Source organism: Nipponia nippon, unplaced genomic scaffold (assembly GCF_047370975.1).
Source record: "Nipponia nippon isolate SJK-2023a ecotype South Korea unplaced genomic scaffold, ASM4737097v1 scaffold_20, whole genome shotgun sequence".
NCBI lineage: Eukaryota > Metazoa > Chordata > Aves > Pelecaniformes > Threskiornithidae > Nipponia > Nipponia nippon.
In genome coordinates, this window is record NW_028262337.1 from 7,889,134 (window position 1) to 7,902,520 (window position 13,387).

The following is a 13,387-nucleotide window of genomic DNA, read 5'->3' on the forward strand; positions in this document are numbered from 1 at the left end:
AGTGTGTCGAAGATAACTTCCTGACACAGCTGGTGAGTGAGCCAATTAGGGAAGGTGCCCCACTGGACCTCTTGTTAGTGAACAGATAAGGACTTGTGGGTGATGTGATGGTTGCAGGCCATCTTGGGCATAGTGATGACAAAATGATAGAATTCTTGATTCTTGGAGAAGTAAGGAGGGGGTCAGCAGAACTGCTACTTTGGACTTTCGGAGGGCAGATTTTGGCCTGTCTAGGAGCCTGGCTGACAGAGTCCATTGGGAGGCATTCCTGAAAAGCAAAGGAGTCCAGGAAAGCTGGACATTCTCCAAGAAGTAAATCTTACAGATGCAGGAGCAGGCCATCCTCATGTGCTGAAAGATGAGCTGATGGGGAAGAAGACCAGCCTGGCTGAACAAAGAGCTTTGGCTGAAACTCAGGAAAAAACGGAGAGTTTATGACCTTTGGAAGAACGGGCAGGCAACGCAGGAGGACTACAAGGATGTCATGAGGTTATGCAAAGAGAAAATTAGAAGGGACAAAGCCCAGCTAGAACTTAATCTGGCTACTGCCATAAAAGACAATAAAAAATGTTTCTACAAATACATTAGCAACAAAAAGAGAGCTAAGGAGAATCTCCATCCTTTATTGGATGTGGGGGGAAACACAGTGACACGGGATGAGGAAAAGGATGAGGTACTTAATGCCTTCTTTGCCTCAGTTCTACTATTAAAGACCAGTTGTTCTCAGGGTACCCAGCCCCCTGAGCAGGAAGACAGGGACAGGGAGCAGAATGAAGCCCCCATAATCCAAGAAGAAATGGTTAGTGACTTGCTACACCACTTAGACACACACAAGTCTATGGGTCCAGATGGGATCCACCCAAGGGTACTGAGGGAGCTGGTGGAGGTGCTCAACAAGCCACTTTCTGTCATCTGTCAGCAGTCTCGACTAACTGAGGAGGTCCCAGTTGACTGGAAGTTAGCAAATATGACGTCCATCTACAAGAAGGGCCACAAGGAGGATCCAGGGAACTACAGGCCTGTTAGCCTGACCTCGGTGCCAGGAAAGCTTATAGAGCAGCTCACCTTGAATGCCATCATGAGGCATGTACAGGAAAAACAGGTGATCAGGCCCAGGCATCATGGGTTTATGAAAGGCAGGTCTTGCTTGACTACCCTGATCTCCTGCTATGACAAGGTGACCCTTGGTGGATGAGGGGAAGGCTGTGGATGTTGTCTACCTAGGCTTCAGTGAAGCCTTTGACAACATTTCCCACAGCATTCTCTTGGAGAAACTTGCTGCTCGTGGCTTGGACGAGCATACTGTTCTCTGGGTAAAAAAACTGGCTGAATGGCTAGGGCCAAAAAGTTGTGATAAATGGAGTTAAATCCAGCTGGCAGCCGGTCATGCATGGTGTGCCTCACGGCTCAGTATTGGGGTCAGTTCTGTTTAATATCTTTGTCAATGATCTCGATGAGGGGATCAAGTGCACCCTCAGTAAGTTTGCTTGACCAGCCTGATCTCCTTCTATGACAAGGTGACCCACTTAGTGGATGAGGGGAAGGCTGTGGATGTTGTCTACCTGGACATAAGTAAGGGCTTTGACGCTATCTCCCAGCATTGTCCTGGAGAAACTGGCTGCTCATGGCTTGGATAAGTGCACTCTCTGCTCGATAAAAAACTGGCTGAATGGCCGAGTCCAGAGAGTGGTGGTGAATGGAGTCAAATCCAGTTGGTGGCCAGTCACGAGTGGTGTTCCCCAGGGCTCAGTGTTGGGGCCGGTCCTGTTAAATATCATAGAATCATAGAATAATAGAATCGTCAAGGTTGGAAAAGACCCTTAAGATCATCGAGTCCAGCCATCAACCTATCACTGCCAAGTCCGTCACTAAACCATGTCTTCAAGCACCACATCTATCCGTTCTTTAAATACCTCCAGGGATGGACACTCAACCACTTCCCTGGGCAGCTTGGTCCAATGCTTGACCACCCTCTCGGTGAAGAAGTTTTTCCTAATGTCTAACCTAAACTTCCCCTGGCGCAGCTTGAGGCCATTTCCTCTCATCCTATCACTTGTTACTAGGGAGAAAAGACCGACCCCCACCTCACTACAACCTCCTTTCAGGTACTTGTAGAGAGCAATAACGTCTCCCCTCAGCCTCCTCTTCTCCAGACTAAACAACCCCAGATCCCTCAGCCGCTCCTCGTAAGACTTGTGCTCTAGACCCTTCACCAACTTCGTTGCCCTTCTCTGGACACGCTCCAGCACCCCCATGTCCTTCTTGGAGTGAGGGGCCCAAAACTGAACACAGTACTCAAGGTGCGGCCTCACCAGTGCCAAGTACAGGGGCACTATCACTTCCCTGGTCCTGCTGGCCACACTATTCTTGATACAAGCCAGGATGCCATTGGCCCTCTTGGCCACCTGGGTACACTGCTGGCTCATGTTCAGGCGGCTGTCAACCAACACCCCCAGGTCCTTTTCTGCCAGACAGCTCTCCAGCCACTCCTCCCCCAGCCTGTAGCGTTGCATGGCGTTGTTGTGACCCAAGTTCAGGACCCGGCCCTTGGCCTTGTTGAATCTCATACAGTTGTTCCTGGCCCATCGATCCAGCCTGTCCAGGTCCCTCTGTAGGGCCTTCTACCCTCCAGCAGATCAACACTTCCACCCAACTTGGTGTCATCTGCAAACTTACTGAGGGTGCACTCCATCCCCTCATCCAGGTCATCAATGAAGATATTGAACAGGACTGGCCCCAACACTGAGCCCTGGGGAACACCACTCATGACCGGCCACCAACTGGAGTTGGCTCCATTCACCACCACTCTCTGGGCTCAGCCGTCCAGCCAGTTTTTAAGCCAGCACAGAGCGCACTTATCCAAGCCGTGTGCAGCCAGCTTCTCCAGGAGAATGCTGTGGGAGACAGTGTCAAAGGCCTTACTTAAGTCCAAGTGGACAACATCCACAGCCTTCCCCTCATCCACTAAGTGGGTCACCTTGTCATAGAAGGAGACCAGGTTAGTGAAACAGGACCTCCCTTTCATAAACCCACGCTGGCTGGGCCTGATCCCTCGGTTGTCCCGCACTTGCTGCACAATGGCACTCAAGATGACCTGCTCCATGACCTTCCCCGGCACCGAGGTGAGGCTGACAGGCCTGTAGTTCCTGGGATCCTCCTTCCGACCCTTCTTGTAGAGGGGCGTCACGTTTGCTAACTTCCAGTCATCTGGGACCTCCCCGGTTGACCAGGACTGCTGATAAATGATAGAGAGTGGCTTGGCAAGCTCCTCTGCCAGCTCCCTCAGTATCCTCAGGTGGATCCCATCTGGCCTCATAGACTTGTGGGCATCCAGGTGGAGAAGAAGGTCGCTAACTGCTACCTCTTCGATTACTGGGGCTTCACTCTGCGTCCTATCTCCATCTCCCAGCTCAGGGGCCTGAAAAACCCGAGGATGACTAGCTTGACTATTAAAGGCTGAGGCAAAGAAGGCATTAAGTACCTCTGCCTTCTCCTCATCCTTCATGGCAAGGTTACCTTCTGTATCCAACAAAGGAGGGAGATTCTCCCTGGCCCTCCTTTTGTCACTAACATATTTATAAAAACTTTTCTTGTAATCTGTAACGGCGGTGGCCAGTTTAAGTTCCAGTTGCGCCTTCGCCTTTCTAATCTTCTCTCTGCATATCGTCACAACATTCTTGTAGTCCCCCTGAGTCACTTGCCTCTTCTTCCAAAGGTGGTAGGCTCTCCTTTTTTTCCTGAGTTCCAGCCAAAGCTCTCCATCCAGCCAGGCCGGTCTTCTCCTCCGCCTGCTCGACTTGCGGCACATGGGGACGGCCTGCTCCTGCGCCTTTCATATTTCCTCCTTGAATAACATCCAGCTTTCCTGGACTCCTTTGCCCTCCAGGACTGCTTCCCACAGGACTCTGTTAACCAGACTCCCGAACAGCCCAAAGTTCGCCCTTCTAAAGTTCAGGGTAGCGGTCTTGCTGACCCCCTTCCTTACCTCTCCTAGAATTGAAAACTCTATCATTTCATGGTCGTTGAGCCCAAGACAGCCTCCGACTACCACATCGCCCACCAGGCCCTCTCTGTTCGTGAACAGTAGGTCCAGCGGGGCACCTCCCCTGGTTGGCTTGCTTACCAGCTGCGTCAGGAAGTTCTCTTCCACACACTCCAGGAACCTCCAAGACTGCTTTCTCTCTGCTGTGTTGTATTTCCAGCAGATATCTGGTAAGTTGAAGTCTCCCACGAGAACAACAGCTATTTTCATTGATGATCTGGATGAGTGGATTGAGTGCACCCTCAGTAAGTTCACAGACAACACCAGGTTGGGTGGGAATGTTGATCTGCTGGAGGGTAGGAAGACTCTACAGAGAGATCTGGACCGGCTGGATCGATGGGCCGAGGCCAGCTGTATGAGATTCAACAAGGCCAAGTGCCGGGTCCTGAACTTGGGTCACAACAACCCCATGCAATGCTACAGGCTTGGGGAGGAGTGGCTGGAGAGCTGTCTGGCAGAAAAGGACCTGGGGCTGTAGGTGGACAAGTGACTGAATATAAGTCAGCAATGTGCCCAGGTGGCCAAGAAGGCCAAGAGCATCCTGGCTTGTATCAGGAATAGTGTGGCCAGCAGGACTAGGGAAGTGATTGTCCTCCTGTACTGAGCACTGGTGAGGCTGCACCTCGAATATTGTGCTCTGTTTTGGGCCCCTCACTACAAGAGAGACACTGAGGTGCTGGAGCATGTCCAAGGAAGAGCAGCAAAGCTGGTGAAGTGTCTGGAGCACAAGTCATATGAGGAGCGGCTGAAGGAACTGTGGTTGTTTAGCCTGGAGAAAAGACCTTACCACTCTCTACAACGACCTGAAAGGAGGTGGGGGTCAGTCTCTTCTCCCAAGTAACAAGTGACAGGACAAAAGTAAACATCTTCAAGTTGTGCCACGGGAGGTTTAGACTGGATATTAGGAAAAATTTCTTCACAGAAAAGGTTGTAAAGCACTGGAACAGGCTGCCCAGGGAAGCGGTTGAGTCCCTATCTCTGGAGGTATTCAAAAAACATGTGGATGTGGTGCTTAGGGACATGGTTTAGTGGTGGACTTGGCAGTTGTTAGATTAATGGTTGGACCTGATGATCTTGAAGATCTTTTCCAACCTAAATATGATTCTATGATTCTTTGATTCTGTGATTCTCTAAATTGGTCTGTAACCTACCAGCTCCAGGTACTGCAGTCCAAAAAGTGCATGAGCTTGAAATGACAGAGGAGTGCAGAGAGAAACTAGTCATGATGGTATAAATGCAGTTTCCAATAATTTCAGGATAAAAAGTTAACTGAGCAAGTTAAAATTATTTATGTAGAAAAGAGGCATCACCCTGAGATCAGTTTATGACCTCATTTACACCATCAGCACCCCATCTCTGGTGTCAGCTTTCTGGGATTTGTACCATTTCCAGGAAAGCACACTCTTCCACATGTGTGCTGAGAAGTTGGTCATGAGGTCCCTCAATGGTGACAGTGGCCTGCTCCTGGCCCTGGGGTTCACTGCTGGACCACACAGGGACCCGTACACCTCTGTGTGCATATTAGCCTTCACCTCTCAGTGTTGGCTGCTTGTTGCTGTCTGGACCAATGGCTTTGCCAGATCCATCCCTCCTCAAAGTGCTCAAAGACCAGGTGCCACACTTCTTCTGTGGTTGGTTCTGAGTGTTGGTCAACAACATAGATATCTTTACACCAGGGGCTGCAAGTTAAGCAACACATGGGTCTTTTTTGAGTTGACCGATATAGCCGCCCACATGCCAAGAGACCCACTTGTGATGTGCTTTTCTACCTCATTTTCGTTAGTGCCAACCCTACTTGTCTGCAATGTCCTTTCCCTGCCATCAGCCAGACTCCCCTGATAATGCCTACCACTACCCTCCCTTGTCCAATGAGCTGCTCACCCAGGATTTCTTTCAAACCACCTTATACGGTATAGTTTGAAAAGGTGACACTGATATCACCAGAGATAGGTTTCCACTGTGAAATTCTGACATCCAAATGAGTTTAAAATTTCTTCTTTCTCTGCTGCTGTCTCAGTGACTGTGCAAGTTGTGACTGAAGCAATAACTGACAGGTTTTGGCAAGTGCAGCTTTTAAGTAACTGTTGAGGACACTGATGCCCAGAATAACTATATAAAACTGTAAATATAAAATAGTTTAAAGAGGAATCAAATGAGTCACACTTATCTTTCATATGAAGACATAAAAAATGTCCTTTTTTGCAGACTTTTTCCATCTTACAGAGAAGAAACATGCAGATCCTTGCATGTCACATTCTGCCATCAGTTAGTAGGGAAATCAGCTGTCTTCAGTGGGGATATGTGGGTATAACTGAAGGCAATATTTAGGCCTATATCTCCAGTCTCACTGAAAAATGTGTTAATTTAAAAATAAAACAAGGCTCTGGGAATTTTTCAGGATCCTATTAATTAATTTCAAAAGTTCCATTAGTTTGATGGAAGAAAGGCCATACACTATAATCATCTGCCAGCTGGTGATTCGTGATTTTGAAGTAGATTTAGGGACACGGTCTCAGCCTCTGGCTCCTTTGCTTTGCTGAGCAACCAGAGTCCAAAGTGGCCTCCAAAGACTCTCACACATATTGGCTTGGATGTTCTCCAGGAGCCTCCCGTTCCTGTCCTCACCTTTTAATGGAAAGGACACAACAGATTTGCCTGGTGGGTACTCCAGCACTGGGTTAGCATGGCAAAACATCTTTTAGGAAAGTCCATAGTCTGCTGTAAACTACATCACACTGCTTTCGCCCCAGGAAAGGTCAATCATGGGAAAGAGGACAACGAGCTCCTCTGTGTCTGCTCAGCTGCCCAGAGACCACCTTCATTTGGCTGGGGACCCAAACCCGCAAGGATTTCTTCCAAAGTGGCACACTGAGAACAGCATTTCTGGCTGCCAGGCTTGTCACATCCCACTGGCTCCCAGATGTGATTTACTCAGTGTACAAATAAAACCCTGTCTTTGCTCAGTCCTGGTCTTGAAGACTCAAGTGAATTTGACAGCCAGTCTGGGCTCTTTTTTCTTTGCTCTGGTAATGACATGTGAAAGTGGAAATTCAAAAGTTTCCACAGAAATGCTGCCTTACATATTTTACTTTTCGCCTTCATTTAGAGACACAGCCAAATATGGGAGTTTACTGAGAAACTGACTGTACACTCGGAGTCACCAACACCAGGGACCAGGACTTTGTAGATGCGTGAACAAGGGATGACAGAGCTCTCAATGGACAATGCTGCTCTCAGTCCTACTCTTGTTGAAACCAATAGCCAAACCACTACCATGCCAGGACCAGCACTGGGATGAGAGTGGGACATTTGGGATGGGGAGCTGAGATGAAATGACACTGGTGGTAGGATATGAGACATGAAGCTGCAAAGGGTAGTAGCAGAAAAAGACAGGGTCTGTTCATGGCTGTATAGGGGGAAGTGGAGTCCTGCAGCTGTGTGGGCCCTTAGAATCACAGAATCATAGAAAAGTTTGGTTTGGAAGAGACCTTTAAAGGTCATCTAGTCCAACCCCCCTGCAATGAGCAGTGACATCTTCAACTAGATCAGGTTGCTCAGAGCCCCATCCAACCTGCCCTTGAACGTTTCCAAGCATGGGGCATCTACCACATCTCTGGGCAACCTGTTCCAGTGTTTCACCACCCTCATTGTAAAAAATTTCTTCCTTATATCTACTCTGAATCTACCTCCTTTCAGTTTAAAACCATTACCCCTTGTCCTATCACTACAGGCCCTATTAAAAGGTCTGTCTGCATCTTTCATATAAGCCCTCCTTAAGTATTCAAAGGCTGCAATAAGGGGTCCCCAGAGCCTTCTCTTCTCCAGACTGAACAACCCCAGCTCTTTCACCCTTTCCTCATAGCAGAGGTGTTCCAGCGCCCTGATCATTTTTGTGACCTTCCTCTGGACCTGTTCCAACAGGCCCATGTCTTTCCTGTGCTGAGGACCCCAGAGCTGGATGTGGTACTCCAGGTGGGGTCTCACCAGAGCAGAGTAGATGGGCAGAATCACCTCCCTCGACCTGCTGGACACCCTTCTTTTGATGCAGCCCAGGAGACGGTTGGCTTTCTGGGCTGCAAGTGCACATTGCCAGCCCATGTCCAGTTCTTCATCCACCACTACCCCCAAGTCCTTCTCCTCAGAGCTGCTCTCACTCCTTTCATCCCCCAACCACTATTATTATTATTATTATTATTATTATTATTATTATTATTATTATTATTATTGTTGTTGTTGTTGTTGTTGTTATTGTTGTTGTTGTTGTTGTTGTTATTGGGGTTGCCCCAACCCAGGTGCAGGACGTTGCACTTGGCCTTGTTGAACCTCATGAGCTTCACATGGGCCTACTTCTCCAGCTTGTCCAGGTCCCTCTGAATGGCATCCTGTCCCTCAGGCGTGCCAGCCACACCCCTCAGCTTGGTGTCATCTGCAAACTCGCTATGCATGCACTCGATCCCACTATCTATGGCGTTGGTGAAGATATTAAACAGTACTGGTCCCAATACAGACCCCTGAGGGACACCACTTATCACTGATCTCCATCTGGACACTGAGCTCTTGACCACTACCCTCTGGATGCAACCATCTGGCCAGTTCCTTAGCCACCGAATAGTCCACCCATCAAATCCTTCTCTCTCCAATTTAGAGAGAAGGATGTTGTGGGGGACCATGTCAAAGGCCTTGCAACAGTCCAGATAGATGACATCTGTAGCTCTTCCTTTGTCCACTGATGTAGTCACTCCATCATAGAAGGCCACTAGGTTCGTCAGGCAGGACTTGCCCTTGGTGAAGCTGTGCTGGCTGTTTGGAATCACCTCCCTGTCCTCCATGTGCCTTAGCATAGCTTCTAGGAGGATCTGTTCCATGTTCTTCCAGGCACAGAGGTGAGGCTGACAGGTTGGTACTTTCCAGGGTCCTCCTTTCTACCCTTTTCTAAAAATGGGTGCAATGTTTCCCTTTTTCCAGTCACTGGGGACTTCACTTGACTGCCATGACTTTTCAAATATCATGGAGAGTGGCTTGACTACTACATCAGCCAGTTCCCTCAGGACTTTGGGATGCATCTCATCAGGTCCCATAGAATTACGTATGTTCAGGTTCCTCAGGTGGTCATGAATCTGACCTTCTCTTACAGTGGGAGGGACTTTGCTCCCCCAGTCCCTGTCTTGCAGTCCATCCACTCGAGAGGTGTGGGAAGAGAGGTTGCCAGTGAAGACTGAGACAAAAACATTGTTGAGTCCCTCAGCCTTCTCCTCATCTCTTGTTACCAGTTTGCCAGTTGTGTTCATCCGGAGGGGTACACTTTCTTTGACCTGCTTTTTCTGTCTGACATACCTATAGAAACCCTTCTTATTATTCTTTGCATCCCTTGCCAAGTTCAGCTCCAGCTGCACCTTGACCTTCCTGACCCGATCCCTACACAACTGGGCAGCATCCCTATACTCTTCCCAGGATACCTGTCCCTGCTTCCATTGCCTGTGCATTTCCTTCTTGCCCTTTAGTTTGACCAGCAGGTCTTGACTCACCCATGCCAGTCTCTTGCCGTCCTTCCCTGATTTCTTACACCTGGGGATCAAGAGCTCTTGCGCTGTATGGAAAGTGTCCTTTAAGATCTGCCAGCTCTGTTCTGCTCCCTTGCCCTGAGGGCAGTTTCCCAGGGGGTCCTATTGACTAATTCCTTGAGCATCTGGAATTCTGCTTTCCTAAAATTCAGGGTCCTGACTTTACTCTTTGTCTGTCCCATATCCCTCAGGACTGCAAACTCCATCAGTCCATGATCACTGCAGCCCAGACTGCCTCCAATCTTGATGTCACCAATTAGCTCACTTGCGTTGATGACCATCAGGTCCAGTATTGCATCCCCTCTGGTAGGGCTGTCTATTACCTGGCTAAAGAATTTATCCTCAATGCACTCCAGGAGTCGCCTACAGCTCGCCGTGCTACTTTTCCAGCAGATGTCAGGGTGGTTGAAGTCCCCCAGCAGGATGAGAGCCTGCAAGCACGATACCTCCTGTAGCTGGAGTAAGAAGGTTTTGTCAATAGGCTCCACTTGATTGGGTAGCTTGTAGTAAACACCAGCCACAAGGTTCTCTTTGTTGCCTCAGTCTCTAATTCTTACCCATAAGCTTTCAGCCAGCTCGTGACTACTCTTCAGAGACAGCTCTTCACACTCTATCCATTTCTTGACATAAAGGGCAACCCCTCTGCCCCTCCTTTCCCCATCTGTCCCTTCTGAACAGCCTGTAGCCATTGATAGCTGCACTCCAGTCATGGGATTCATCCCACCAAGTTTCAGTAACGGCAACTAGGTCATAGCTTTCTAGCATCACAGTGTCTTCCTGCTCCTCCTGTTTATTGCCCATGCTGTGTGCGTTGGTGTAGAGGCACTTCATCTGAGCTGTTGGCTGTGTCATCATTTTAGAGGAACATGCCTTAATTCCTTTAAGGTATTTCACCGGTGTTCTTCTGTTGATTCCTATTACCTCAGGAGCCCCTGGCTCATCTCTATAAGACTGTTTTTTTCTAAAGTAGGGCATCTTTACCCAAGTGTCACTGTTATCTAAGATATATCAGATACATCTTGGCAAATCTTTGCAATTAAGAGGTTAAGATGAGTTGTACCCTCAAAAACTAAGAGTGGCTTAGATATATCTCAGCTTTCCAGACAAAGAGGACCTCTGGCTGCCAGCCATGAACTAACAACATTTACTTCTAGGTTCAGAAGTTTTCAAGTCACCAGCTATGGAGTGCCCACTTAGTTTAATGAATTATGCAAAGGGCACACAGCCAGTTTAGTGACATGCCACCACCACTCAATAAATAAAATAAAAAAAAATAAAATAAAAATATTTTCTTCACATTTATCTTTAAAATACCCACTTAATCAATAACAATGAACATAGTGACTACCTAAGGAATTACATTGGAGTTCATTCATTTTAACACTTGTCAGCTAACTCTGAAACAATATCACCAAAGCGAATTCATCAAGTATATGGATATACCTCATTTAGGCAGCTTGATAAGAGAATGGCCAGGAGACAAAGAGGTGCGCCAATTTCACTAAGTAAGATGCATTAAATAATGAAGATATCCCATGTACTGCCCTCCTCCTCTTGGAGACTTCAGAGGAGGTATGTCATTGCCTTCCAAGATAATACTGCCTAATACAATCAATATGTCCTTGTCTCCTACACTAGGCATCGGTATCTAGGCATTTTAAGTTATGAAGGTACAAGGACACTGGATTGAAGAGAATCAGCCCTCTAAACTGGCTGTAGTCATAGAAAACATAAGGGAAATTCTGGTGTGGAAAGAACAATTCAAAAAAGATTTCAGCTTACCTGTGCTGGTTTTGGCTTGGGTAGAGTTAATTTTTTTCATAGTAGCTAGTATGGGAAGCTATGTTTTGGATTTGTGCTGGAAACAATGTTGATAATTCAGGGATGTTTTTTGTTATTGCTGAGCAGTGCTTACACAGAGTCAAGGCCTTTCTGCTGCTCGCACTACCCTACCAGCGAGTAGGCTGGGGGTGCACAAGAAGCTGGGAGGGGACACAGATGGGACAGCTGACCTCAGCTTACCAAAGGGATATTCCACACCATATGACATCATGCTCAGCATATAAAGCTGGGGGAAGAAGAAGGAAGGGGAGGGGATATTTGCAGTGATGGCATTTGTCTTCCCAATTAACTGTTACATGTGATGGAGCCCTGCTTTCCTGGACAAGACTGAACACCTGCCTGCTGATAGGAAGCAGTGAATGAATTCCTTGTTTTGCTTTGCTTACGTGCATGGCTTTTGCTCTACCTATTAAACTGTCCTTATCTCGACCCACGAGTTTTCCCACTTTTACCCTTCCAATTCTCTTCTCCCCATCCTGCTGAGATGGGGGAGTGAGTGAGCGGCTGTGTGGTGCTTAGTTGCTGGCTGGGGCTAAACCACAACAGTCCGTTTTGGCACGCAACGTGGGGCCTGAAGCATTTGAGATTACAACAGATTGACCAGAGTGTATTAGAAGGGATTTATATCTGTTAAGAGTTGCTTGCCATGCTATTGATTCATCTGTTCTCCACATTAGTTTATCTGATCTATGCCATGATCTTTTTTTTGCTATACATGTTAAAGGTTGGTGTTGGCTTTTGCAGTTTGCTGTGCTCTGCAGTGATTAGTGATGTTTTGCCTGAGAGATTTATTATTAAAACACTGCCCTTGAGCTTAATCTGGTATTTGGCCTCTGTACTGAAGCCATTACTGTACTTTGGGTACCATCTCATGGAGACAATTAACAATTATACTTCTTCATCTGAGAGGATTTTTGTGGAGGAAACACAGAATGGCACCTTCGCTGCCTTCTTCTGTGATGTTTTCTCCCTTATTACAATAACTTCTCTGTATCTTGGACATCCTTGGGTAGTTAAAATACTTCCATTGTTATGTCTTAGGAGTATTGGTTCGGTTTTGTCTAAGGTTAGCAAGCAATTTGGGAATATGACCCAGGCTCCACGACAGTATGGTCATGGGTGGCATGGCATGTGGGAGAAAATGGACAGGTATCTAGATAACTTCTCACCTGCAATGGTCTGGAACTTCACTCCCAGACAACTACAAGGTCATGATGAAGTGATAGAATGTTTGAAAAAAAAAATGCTGTGACTATTTCAAAGAGGTGCAACTTACTGCACTGTGCTGAGTCCTGGCCAGCATCTACCAAACATTGCTCAATATTATGCAGCACCCTCAGGGGGAAGAGAGGGAAAACATACCAACAGACACTATGGCTAAACCAGGCCCTGTATCAGTTGCCCCTATAACTAAAAAGAAACAATGGAAGGGGAAATCAGCTCGATTAGTAAGGGATGAAGAAGCTTCCCCTAAAAGAGAGTAGGAGAAAGAATCAGAAGAGGCAGGCTATTCTGCAGCAGAGCACTCAGAAGAACAGGAAGAGGAAGAGACTGAAATCATAAATGAGACAAAAACCGCCTGATCCCTATCTGTGCGTGAGCTGTGAGATATGCAAAAAGATTTTAGCTGTCAACCAGGTGAGCTAATTCTCAGCTGCTTGCTCCTATGCAGGGCTATTGGGGCCAATAGTCAGGAATTAGAGGGTAAGGAAGCCCAGCAGCTGTCATCCCTTGCTAAGGATAAGGCCATTGACAAAGGGATTGGAAAAAAGGCAGGAGTCCTCTGTCTCTGGCAGCAACTCCTGTCAAGGGTGAAGGACAGGTATCCTGTCAAGGAAGAACTTGCAAATTCCCGAAGCAAATGGACCAGCATTGAGAGAGGTATCCAGTATCTGAGGGAATTAGCTGTGTTGGAGGTGATCTATAAAAACCTGGGTGATGA